At 43.9% G+C, this 13,223-nt stretch overlaps 1 protein-coding gene across 1 annotated transcript in view; it reads right to left on the minus strand.

Annotated features, from left to right (window-relative positions):
* The window catches only part of LOC135057896 (unconventional myosin-XVB-like), a 92,243-nt gene that overhangs the window by 24,002 nt on the left and 55,018 nt on the right, over positions 1-13,223 (minus strand). The window lies entirely within an intron of this gene.

Genomic DNA, 13,223 nt, shown 5'->3' on the forward strand with positions numbered 1-13,223 from the left:
AGCTGAATAAAAAACTGATAAGACTGATTTTTTTCCCCTATGGTCCGTTTCAATGTAAACAGAAGACGTATCATAGAAGGGTATATAGAAAGAAGGATAGAAAGAACAAACACATTTAATGCTGTTCAAGAGTACATATACAGAGGGGGAGAGATATAGATAAAGAAATGGTGGGTAAATCAATAGATAGATACACACATATGCGTGTATGAGTGGTGTATATAGAATTTTAAACTGTGTTATAATATAGTTATTACGTAAAAAAAACAAAAAAACTATAAATAATATAATAATTCAATAGTTAAATGAATAGTTAAATAGTCAATTTGTAATTTACACCAATATGAGTAGTGTACACACATCTATATGTAGTGATGCGTCACTTCATGCGTAAATCTCAAGGGAGGTTCTATACTCATTGCGTAGATGTAAAATGTATTCCTAGTGTCTTTTTTTAAAAGATAGTTTTATGCAAGGGTAACTGTCAATCCCTAAATCTCTATGTGTATATGCACAATATACAAATCCACATATGCACGTATATTAACATACATGAATACAAAACGGCCTATACACATATATTAACTCATGTCGTATTGGGCGCCGCCAACTGTGGGGTGGTTTACATAAATATTGTTCCAATATGAATGAGGTGAGTATTTACTTAGGAGGACCTCAAAACACAGAGGGGTTTATCTTAATGAGACTCTGAGATGTAATAAGGGTTCACTATAGAATTACTGATTGAATAATTGCTTTTGCTTATATCTTAAGTGAATTATAAATACAGAATAGTAGGTGTTCATGTAATTGTAATTATCTGTGAGGTGATGTGAGGACTCTTCTCATTCAGCATGATTAGAAAGGGTGCAACTCGAAATCTACATTCAATCCTTTTGGAATGAGGGTACCTAATTCAAAAATTAGCCTTGTTTCTTCTCTCAGGAGGTTTGAGTCCCAATCCCCTCCTCTCCATGGTTTCTTGATATGCTTGAGACCTACAAATTCCACAGCTGATGGATCGCTACCGTGCATGAGGTTGAAGTGTCTTGGAACATTATGATTGTCTTTTTTGTTCTTTATATTAAGCAGATGTTCGTTTATTCTTATGCTGAGCTTCCGAATGGTCTTCCCTATATACTGTAGGCCACATGGACAAGTGAGGAGATAGATAACTCCTACTGAATTACATGTAATTCTTTCTTTTTTTTTTTTTTAACGTAGAACAATTTTTTATTAATGCATCACTTCACATTACAATAAAAGTTGTATAAACAGTACATGATTTAAGATGTACACATATAGCATAGGAAGTCTGATGTAAAAACAAGTGTATCAATTAGATATGAGCACACAATTCACAGTAGGTCATTTCAAGGACCAATGCTATACATAAATAATATTGTCGTCTACACATACTGTAGAGATTAGGTATAGTAAATTTTTTACTACAAGAAACCTGCATTTTAAGCGATACGGAGGAGTGGGGGAGGCCGAGGCCCGACGACACCGCCAGCATTCAGTTGTCAAGCACGATGGGAGGGTCCCCCTTCGCCACTCTTGTCTCATACCACTCAGTGGTTTTAAAGGAGTGATTAAGTCTAGCCTGAAAATCTACCGGAAGAGTGGCGATATAGCTCTCCCAGGAGTCGAAAAATCTCCCCACCAATTTGTCTTTCTGTAGTGTGGTTTCTAGCCATTGCATCTGAAACAAATGATGGAGCTTTCCCTTAAACAATGCTAGAGTAGGTGGATCCTTATATATCCAAGATTGCAAAATTGCTTTACGTGCAGCCGCACTAATCGCCAGTAACAATCTTTTATATCCCTTCGTTACCCTTTGTGCAGCCGGAATTATCCCAAAAATTGCCCATTCTGCCGTGAAGGGAATAAAATTTATCAGCTGCTCTGTGACATATTGCCTCACCTGAAGCCAAAAGCGACGGATCATTGGGCACAACCAAAAACAGTGCACGAGATCTGCTTTGGGTGTATGGCATTTCAGACATCTGTCCGAATCTACCATGCCCGCTTTGTATTGTTTATCAGGGGAAAAATATGCCCTATGGACAATATTGTAGAACATCTCATGATATTGTGCCGAGGGTAATAACTTGCAAGAAAGGAGCAGATTGTTTAGCAACATCTCACATGTAAGCTCAGGAAAATCTGTTAACCATTTTATCATTCCCGATTGCGACCTTGAGTGATTCATCGGAGTATTAAGTTTTCTGTAATGTATAGATAAGGCCTTTTTAGTGGCCTGTGGTGTTCTGAGAATGACATCTAGATCATTTACGTAGTCCGCCCTCGAGAGGGTATGAAGTGTCGAGCATGCGTAGTGTTGCATCTGTAAAAATGCTAGCGGGTATCTTAGAAGGAATGGATAGGTCTCCTGAGCTTGTGTAAATGTCAGTGGTTTCCCAGTCCCCACATCGATTATGTGTTTTATATGTTTCAGGCCTTCTTTGTGGAACATCGTAAACGGGAAGCCCGCCTCCCCACGCTGGAAATCGTTGTTACCGAGAAATGTTAAAAATAAATTCCTCGAACGTCTGAGAATGTGCCAGAGGCGATTGACTGACCACAGAAGGGGATTGTCCTTCAACTCTTGGTCAAATTCCGCTTCTACACCATGGAGGAAATTTATCAGATTTTTTGTTTTTACAAATTGTGCTTCCAAATGTGTATTAGCATAAGTATCCTGATCAGTTAACCAGTCTCTTAGAAATCTCATTAAAGAAGCCTGATTATAAAGTTGAGTGTTTGGAAAGTTTATTCCTCCATTAGCCTTTGACTGTTGAAGTTTATGCATAGCTATGCGGGGCCTCTTTCCTTTCCATATAAATTGTCTGAATAGCTTAGTTATATATGTTAGGTCAGATCTACTGATCAGTACTGGTACGGATTGCAAAATATATAAGAGTCTAGGGAATGTGCACATCTTAATCAAGTTGGCCCTCCCTAGATATGAGAGCGTTAAATGTTTCCAGCCTTCCAGTTCTTTTGCTATCGACTCTATCGCCTCCTTTACAATCAGTCTATATAACTCAGCGGGGTATTTTGGGAGTTTAATGCCCAGATAAGTTATATATTTATTTGCCCATGTTATTGGTATCCGTCTTTCCCATTCCGGACTCCTTTTACCCGATTTTAAATATAACCCCACCGATTTGGAAAGATTGACCTGGAAGCCAGATATTTTTCCATAATCGTGTAATAAATCCAAAATGCTTTGGAGTGATTCCCTGGGGTTCCCAATATAAACGAAAACGTCATCCGCGAATGCTGATAGTTTTATTTCTTTTTCTCCCACTAAAATACCACGATATGTGGTTGAGTCTTGCAGGATCCGGAATAGGGGATCTATAGACAAGTTAAAAAGAAGGGGCGACAAGGGACATCCTTGTCTTGTGCCCCTCTGCATAGTTATCTGCGACCCCCGTTTGCCATTAACTAATAGGGAGGTTTGTGGCTTCGTGTATAAATATTTGATGAGCCCCACGAATCTATCGTTAAAGCCTCTACATTCTAACACTTGAAATAGATGATGCCACGCTACTGTGTCAAAAGCCTTGTGGGTATCCAGGCTCAGTAACATATGTTCCGCAGTATGTAAATTTCTAGATGCCACCGTTGCTGCTATTGCTGTACGGATGGCCTTAACTGAGTGACGATCTTGAACGAAACCATATTGGTGATCAGTCAGCAAGTTGGGGAGAATTCATTGTAATCTATTGGCCATAATTTTTGTAAATAATTTAAAGTCAGAATTTAGGAGGGTAATAGGTCGATATGAGTCAGCCAGTAACAGATCTCTGTTTGGTTTAGGAATTAGAGTTGTATATGCTTGAGAAAATGATGGGTATGATGGAGTGTCTCTCTGTAAATTTTATTAAAAAGTTCTAATAGTGTTGGGGTCAGTTCCTGCTTCAATAATTTGTAGTAAGTCCCCGTGAACCCGTCAGGTCCCGGTGACTTATGTGGCTGTAAGGATGCCATAACCTCTGTCACCTCCTCTTCCGTAATGTCCCCATCTAGGAGTTCCCGTTGTGCAGCAGTAAGCTCAGGTAATTTGGCTACAGATAATAAGTCTCTCTGTAATTCTTCCTGTGGGGGAATGGGACAATAAAGATCCGTGTAAAATGTACTCAAGTGTGTTAAGATATCATCAGTTGTAGTGTATGTTTTGTTTTGAGTTTCGTCCCTCAAGGCCGCAATAAAGGAACATTTTGTTCTTGGTCTGGACATTGTGGCCAATAATTTGCCCGACCTATTCCCCCATTTATAGTAGTGAAATTTAGTGTAATCCAAACGCTGTTGCGCTTGAGCTGTCAGAAAGGCATCCAACAGTTTTTTATCTCGTAGGTAAATCTCCAAAAGGTTGTCAGATGGGTTGTTTTTATAAGCGTTGAAGCTATGGGACATTGCTGCATGTAATATATGATATTTCTTCGTACTTTCCTTCCGCAGTTTTGCTACATACCCAATTATGTGTCCTCGCATCACCGCCTTCGACGTCTCCCAGAACAGTATCGTATCATCCCAATGATTGATATTATCATCTACAAAATTATTCCAGGAATAAATCAGAAATTTTTTAAAGTCCTCCGAGTTGGAGAGGTAATCTGGGAAACGCCAAAGGCGATCCACGATTGTCTGGGCACCAGTATATAAGTCCAGTCTCACCGGAGCATGGTCCGAAATAATTATGTCATCTATAGCAGTCTTTTTAGTTTGGTCAAGGAGGTGGTTAGACAATAAAATATAATTTATTCTTTACATAGAGCCATGTACTCTGGAGAGATGACTATATGTCCTGTCAGTTTGATGTAACAGACGCCAAGGGTCACTGAGTTGCAATATGTCTTTCATCTCCTGTATATAACTCCAGCATGGGGAGGACGGTCTATTGACGGGAGACGACTTGTCCAAAGTGGGGTCGTCTACCGTATTAAAATCCCCACCCACCACCAGGGAGTAGTTTACCCTGCTCGCCAAGACTTGTGTGAGCTGGCGAAGAAATTCCCCCGTAGCCACATTAGGGGCATATAGATTCACAAAAGTAAATTTATTATCTTCAATGATTACATCTACTATCAGGTATCGTCCTTCTGGGTCTATTACAGAGTTCAAAATCTCATACCTCAGATGTCTGTGAAATATGATAGCAACCCCTCTAGCCTTGAAAGAGTGAGATGCCTGTAAACATTCCGCTATCCAGGGGGCACGCAGGGTAGACACATCACCCTTCTTCCAATGAGTTTCTTGGAGGAAGACTATCGACGGATGCTTTCGGCGGAGGTGGGTAAGAATTTTTTTCCGCTTAATTGGGGTATTTAAACCTCCCACATTCCATGACATTATGGAGTAATGGGAAATAACCTTAGCCGCAAGGTCGTTATTGTTGCCATCCGCCATCATTGATCTCAGATGCATAACACTCGGGTCGGTTTACGTCTCGACCGATGGTGGAAAGTGAAACCCACCCCCCCCCATCTCAAATGTGGAGTCCTTTTGGATCCCGAAAACAATACGGCATGAGCCCCAGCCCCCCCACCCCACCCCACATCTCCGCACAATCGCAACATAAAGAGAGCAGGTGAATATGTATTGAAACCGAAAGTGAAGCAATGCATTTACAATTTTTTTGTAAGAAAACAAACATGGGTCTTCTAACTGGCCCATGGCATTTAACTGAGGATCCCCATCTCCATTGGAGGGGATGCTCTGTTCATCCAATAACCAGAACATCGCAAACAAGATGTTCCATAATATGCAAAAATGTATGCAAAATAGCATCAATAGAAAACAAAAGAAAATTTAAACAGACAGGGACTAGATGTAGAGGTAATGTCTGTGAGAAAACATAACAAAGGGGCATGGTTGCACAGCAAACCCTCCCGTCAGAGCCATTCCATCCATCACGTCCCAGCGAGAGCAGTATACTAATTCTCACTGTTTAAAATTCTATATACACCACTCATACACGCATATGTGTGTATCTATCTATTGATTTACCCACCATTTCTTTACCTATATCTCTCCCCCTCTGTATATGTACTCTTGAACAGCATTAAATGTGTTTCTTCTTTCTATCCTTCTTTCTATATACCATTCTATGATACGTCTTCTGTTTACATTGAAATGGACCATAGGGGAAAAAAATCAGTCTTTTCAGTTTTTTATTCAGCTTTTTATTCAATTATTTATTTATTCTTAACAACACGGAGCGCAATCTCTTTAGATATAAAGGACAAGTTCTACTATGACACAGAGTTGCATTATAACATATAGACTTGCCCCGTAATATGGTGCACACAGGGAAGTCTCTTAAGGATATTATAGATGCAGCGCACATTAAGGGCGGAAGTGATGTAGAATCTTGGACCGCAAGTAAGGGCACAGGACAGGAATAAGAAGACAGGGAAATGGACGATCTGGCATCCTGACGAAGCCTGTTGCATACAGGCGAAACGCGTAGATCGCCGAGTCACAGACTGGGATATACGCTTCTAAACGCTGACCACCGTCGCTTAGTTCATTTGTCTGCCGGCAGACACCCGCTTCTAACCTCCAGCAAGAGACATCATTAGCGGTCTTCCAGCGGGACTCTGATAGCGGTGAGTGCACTGTGGAGATCACTTCTATCGACTACTACTGCCTTACACTGCTGCACACCCTGGCTGGAGATATAATACTTTGTATCTAAAATCTGAAACATCTGACAAAGAGAACTTTTCCCTTATAACAAAACGGAAAGACTTTATTTTCAGAATCTGATACATTAACAAACAGGACTTTCTTTCTCATTACGATCGGGAGACAAAGTTACCAGGCATTCTCTCCGCACCAGTCAGTAGAGTAAAACGCATTTGCGTTTCTACTGCACTTGTCTTTATAAAAAACTTTTTCTTTATATATTTTCCAATCTTTTTCCTTCATTTATATGTTGTTTATCTCTTTTATCTTTTTTGTGTTGTATACCGGTATTAGGAATGTATAATTTCTGAAATTCTTTTTTCCAATATAAGCATACTTTATTTATATTGAGAGTATATACTCTATAACTTTTTATTCCTTATTCTTTGTACGTACAATACACAATTATTCTGTATTTTTACATATTTCTTACGGTTATCTGTAGGTTACAGTGACATATATACACATATATACCTTTTTTATAAGAAAATAAACTCTTTTAAACTTTATCTCTTTCCGTGTACAATTGTCTTGTTTAAAGTACAGCGCTGGGAGTACCAAACATACACAGATTCTCTAACGCCAACGATCTACAGTACTGTGTTGCTTGAACAGTTAGTTGCGTCAGAATACACTAATTTATAATTACTGGTATGTCTACAGGTGCTCATTACCGCTGTGTATTTTAGATAGCGAATGAGTCGCTCCTGCAGATTTACCCCGATTTGTGTGAAACCTGTGTGCACCCTTCCATTGAATGTTTTACAATGGATTACAGAGAAAAAAATAAATAAGAATTTACTCACCGGTAATTCTATTTCTCGTAGTCCGTAGTGGATGCTGGGTACTCCGTAAGGACCATGGGGTATAGACGGGCTCCGCAGGAGACTGGGCACTCTTAAAAGAAAGATTAGGTACTATATCTGGTATGCACTGGCTCCTCCCTCTATGCCCCTCCTCCAGACCTCAGTTAGGGAAACTGTGCCCGGAAGAGCTGACATTACTAGGAAAGGATTTGGAATCCAGGGTAAGACTCATACCAGCCACACCAATCACACCGTACAACTCGTGATAACTATACCCAGTTAACAGTATGAACAATAACTGAGCCTCTCTCAACAGATGGCTCATACAATAACCCTTTAGTTAAGCAATAACTATATACATGTATTGCAGAGAGTCCGCACTTGGGACGGGCTCCCAGCATCCACTACGGACTACGAGAAATAGAATTACCGGTGAGTAAATTCTTATTTTCTCTGACGTCCTAGTGGATGCTGGGTACTCTGTAAGGACCATGGGGATTATACCAAAGCTCCCAAACGGGCGGGAGAGTGCGGATGACTCTGCAGCACCGAATGAGCAAACTCAAGGTCCTCCTCAGCCAGGGTATCAAACTTGTAGAATTTTGCAAAAGTGTTTGAACCCGACCAAGTAGCAGCTCGGCAAAGTTGTAAAGCCGAGACCCCTCGGGCAGCCGCCCAAGAAGAGCCCACCTTCCTCGTGGAATGGGCTTTTACTAATTTAGGATGCGGCAGTCCAGCCGCAGAATGTGCAAGCTGAATCGTGCTACAGATCCAGCGAGCAATAGTCTGCTTTGAAGCAGGAGCACCCAGCTTGTTGGGTGCATGCAGGATAAATAGCGAATCAGTTTTTCTGACTCTAGCCGTCCTGGAAACATAAAGTTTCAGGGCCCGGACTACGTCCAGCAACTTGGAATCCTCCAAGTCCCTAGTAGCCGCAGGCACCACAATAGGTTGGTTCAAATGAAACGACGATGCCACCTTAGGGAGAAATTGGGGACGAGTCCTCCATTCTGCCCTTTCCATATGGAAGATCAGATATGGGCTTTTACATGACAAAGCCGCCAATTCTGACACACGCCTAGTCCAAGCTAAGGCCAAAAGCATGACCACTTTCCACGTGAGATATTTTAGCTCCACGGTCTTAAGTGGCTCAAACCAGTGGGATTTTAGGAATCCAACACACGTTAAGATCCCAAGGTGCCACTGGAGGCACAAAAGGGGCTGAATATGCAGCACCCCTGTAACAACATCCGAACTTCAGGCAGTGAAGCCAGTTCTTTTTGAGAGAAAAAGGGATAGGGCCGAAATCTTGGCCTTTATGGATCCTAATTTTAGGCCCATAGTCACTCCTGACTGTAGGAAGTGCAGGAATCGACCCCCCTGGAATTCCTCTGTAGGGCCTTCCCGGCCACACACCAAGCAACCTATTTTCGCCATATACAGTGAAAAAGTCTTGCTGTCACGTCTTTCCTAGCCTTTATCAGCGTAGGAATAACTGCATCCGGAATGCCCTTTTCCGCTAGGATCCGGCATTCAACCGCCATGCCGTCCAACGCAGCCGCGGTAAGTCTTGGATCAGACAGGGTCCCTGTTGCAACATGTCCTGACTGAGAGGCAGAGGCCATGGGTCCTCTGAGAGCATTTCTTGCAGTTCCGGGTACCGAGTCCTTCTTGGCCAATCCAGAGCAAAGAATATTGTTCACACTCCTCCGTTTATTACAATTCTCAGCCCTTGGGTCTGAGAGGAAGAGGAGGGAATATATAGACCGACTGGAACACCCACGGTGTTACTAGTGCGACAACAGCTATCGCCTGAGAGTCCCTTGACCCCGCGTAAAACCTTTTTTATCTTTTTATTGAGGTGGGACGCCATGTAGTCCACCTGAGGCAGTTTCCATCAATTTGCAAAACTGCGTGAAGACTTCCTGATGAAGTCACCACTTTCCCGGGTGGAGGTCGTGTCCACTCCCGGAATGAACACTGCTGACAGTGCGCTTACTTGATTCTCCGCCCAGCGAAGAATTCTGGTGGCTTCTACCCTCGCCACCCTGCTCCTTGTGCCGCCCTGGCGGTTTACATGAGCCCCTGCGGTCTGACTGGATCAGAACCGGTTGGTCGCGAAGCAGGAACTCCACTTGACTTAGGGCGTTGTATATGGCCCTTAGTTCCAGGATATTGATGTGAAGGCAAGTCTGTTGGCTTGACCACAAACCTTGGAATTTTCTTCCCTGTGTAACTGCCCCCCACCCTCGGAGGCTTGCATCCGTGGTCACCAGGACCCAGTCCTGAATGCCGAATCTGCGGCCCTCGAGAAGGTGAGCACTCCGCAGCCACCACAGGAGAGACACCCTGGCCCTGGGGGATAGGGTGATTAACCGATGCATCTGAAGATGTGATCCGGACCACTTGTCCAGTAAGTTCCATTGTCCTTGCATGGAACCAGCCGAAGGGGATGGCCTTGTATGATGCCATCATCCTTCCCAGGACTCGAGTGCAGTGATGCACTGACACCTGTTTTGGTTTTCAATGGATTCCTGACCAGTGTCATGAGCTCCTGAGCTCTCTCTATCGGGAGATAAACCCTCTTCTGGTCTGTGTATAGGATCATGCCTAGGCGAGGCAGATGAGCTGTAGGAACCAACTGCGACTTCGGAATATATAGAATCCAGTCGTGTTGCCGTTTCACTTCCAGAGAAGGTGATACGCTGTCCAGCAACTGCTCTCTTGATCTCGCTTTTATGAGGAGATCATCCAAGTATGTGATAATAGTGACACCTTGCTTCCGCAGGAGCACCATCATATCCGCCATTACCTTGGTGAAATTGGTAATGACAATCCCGTACCGCAATTCTGAGGTACGCCTGATGAGGTGGATAAATGGGGACACGAAGGTATGCATCCCTTATGTCCCGATTCATTTCAGGCTTGCAATGACCGCTCTTAGCGATTCCATCTTGAACCTGAACCTTTTCAGGTATATGTTCAGGGATTTTAATACAATATGGGTCTAACCGAACCGTCTGGTTTCGGGATTATAACATGGTCGAATAATAACACCCTCTTGTTGAAGGAGGGGACCCTTGACCACCACCTGTTGAAGATACAATTTACGAATTGCAGTTAACACTGGCTCCCTCTCTTGGGGGGAAGCCCGCCGGGTCCTCGTGAGGGGGCATCTTCTCACAGTCCAGCCTGTATCCCTGCGATACAATTTCTATTGCCCAGGGATCTAACATGGAGTGAACCCACTTGTGGCTGAACTTACGAAGGCGTGTCCCCACCGGGCCTAGCTCCGCCTGTGGAGCCCCAGCGACATGCGGTGGATTTTTGTAGAGGCCGGGGAGGACTTCTGTTCCTGGGGACTAGCTGTGTTGTACAGCTTCTTTCCTCTGCCCCCGGCTCTGACAAGAAAGGACGCACCTCAGACTTTCTTGTTTCTTTATTCGAAAAGCTGCATTTAATAATGTCGTACTTTCCTAGGCTGTGCAGGAATATAAGGCAAAATATCAGAATTACCAGCTATAGCTGTGGAGACCAGGCCCGAGAACCTTTCTCCACACAATCCTCAGCCTTCCATATGCCTCTTAAGTCGGCATCATCTGTCCAATGTATATTCTACAGGACACGTGAAGCAGAAATCGACATAGCTTTTGTCTCTAGGACCCAGTATACTCATGTTCCTTTGGGCATGCTTTATAATTATATATCTATCACTTAAGACAGCATCTTAAAATATTTATATGCATACTAGGGTCTCAATCTCTGCTGATAAGGTACCTGTCCACGGTGCCACAGCGCTATAAACCCATGCCGACACAATCGCCGGTCTGGGTAGTATACTAGAATGTGCACACTATCTGCAGGATCCCTGAGAATAGCTAGTGCAAACAGGACACCCAAGGGGAAGATTCTCAACACATCCTGGCCCTAGTGGGGAAAGGATACAGCCTGAGAATTCTCTTGTGGGAAGCTGCCGTCTCTTGTCTGGAGATTCCCGCTCTTTTTCCTCATGAGGGGAGGGAAATTTACCTCAGCATTCTTCCCCTTAACATGTGTACTCTCGTGTCAGGGACAGATGAGTCATCAGTGATATGCAAATCATCTTTTATTCCAATAATCATATATTGAATATCTTTTAGCCCTCTTGGCTGTAACTTTGCATTATCGTAGTCGACAGTGGAGTTAAACTCCGTGTCGATACTTTGTTATTTTGGATAGTGAACATAGAGAGACTCTGAAGGACTCTGTGACATAGGGACAGACCTGGGTAGATTTCCTTTCTGTTCCCTAACCTTTTGTGCAATAATTTTACCTCAGCACTTACACATATCCAAACAGGTGTCGGCGTTGTCGACTGAGACACCCTCCTACACACATATCCGCTCTATCACCTCCTTAGAGGAGCCTTTTACCTCAGACATGTCGACACACACATACCGACACACCACACACACAGGGGATGCTCTATTTGAAGACAGTTCCCCCACCAGGCCCTTTGGAGAGACAGAGAGAGAGTATGCCAGCGCACACCACAGCGCTATATAATACAGGGATGTACACTATACTGAGTGATTTTTCCCCTATAGCAGCTTATATACACAGTTTTGCGCCTAAATTTATGTGCCCCCCCTCTCTTTTTTACCCTTTGTGCACCAGGATACTGCAGGGAAGAGCCTGGGGAGCTTCCTTCCAGCTGAGCTGTGAAGAGAAAATGGCGCCGGTGTGCTGAGGAAGAAGGCCCGGCCCCCTCAGCGGCGGGCTTCTGTCCTTTTATGTACTTTAATGGCGGGGGTTAATGCACATATACAGTTTATCAGACTGTACTATGTGCTTTTCGCCAAGTAAGGTAATCTAATTGCTGCCCAGGGCGCCCCCCCCCCCCAGCGCCATGCACCCATCAGTGACCGGAGTGTGTGGTGTGCTAAGGGAGCAATGGTGCACAGCTGCAGCTCTGTGCGCTACCTTAATGAAGACCGGAGTCTTCAGCCGCCGATTTTCAACTTCTCTTCGTTCTTCTGGCTCTGCAAGGGGGACGGCGGCGCGGCTCTGGTACCGGACGACCGAGGACTGGGCCTGTGTTCGATCCCTCTGGAGCTAATGGTGTCCAGTAGTCTTAGAAGCCCAAGCTAGCTGCAAGCAGGTAGGTTCGCTTCTCTCCCCTCAGTCCCACGTAGCAGTGAGTCTGTTGCCAGCAGATCTCACTGAAAATAAAAAACCTAACAAATACTTTCTTTTCTAGGAAGCTCAGGAGAGCCCCTAGGGTGCATCCAGCTCTGGCCGGGCACAGATACTAACTGAGGTCTGGAGGAGGGGCATAGAGGGAGGAGCCAGTGCACACCAGATATAGTACCTAATCTTTCTTTTAAGAGTGCCCAGTCTCCTGCGGAGCCCGTCTATACCCCATGGTCCTTACAGAGTACCCAGCATCCACTAGGACGTCAGAGAAATAATAATAAAGGGAATGTCACGGGAACACACACACAATAAAAAAAGGTTGGCACTTTGGGAATCGAACCCGGGACTATCAACGTGGCAGGCGGGAGCCTTCATCGCTAGCCCACGACACTGCATGGAAGATTCACAAGTTCATGTGTAAAAGTACTGCAAAGAGCGATTCCTTCCCATTGGTGATCGTTTATGCCGTTAGTGGACTCGGACGCTTATTTTGTGCACTGTACATACTGTAAAGTCAATGAGCTACATTATTCCTTTCAC

This window comes from Pseudophryne corroboree, chromosome 3 (genome assembly GCF_028390025.1).
Source record: "Pseudophryne corroboree isolate aPseCor3 chromosome 3, aPseCor3.hap2, whole genome shotgun sequence".
Taxonomy (NCBI): Eukaryota; Metazoa; Chordata; class Amphibia; order Anura; family Myobatrachidae; genus Pseudophryne; species Pseudophryne corroboree.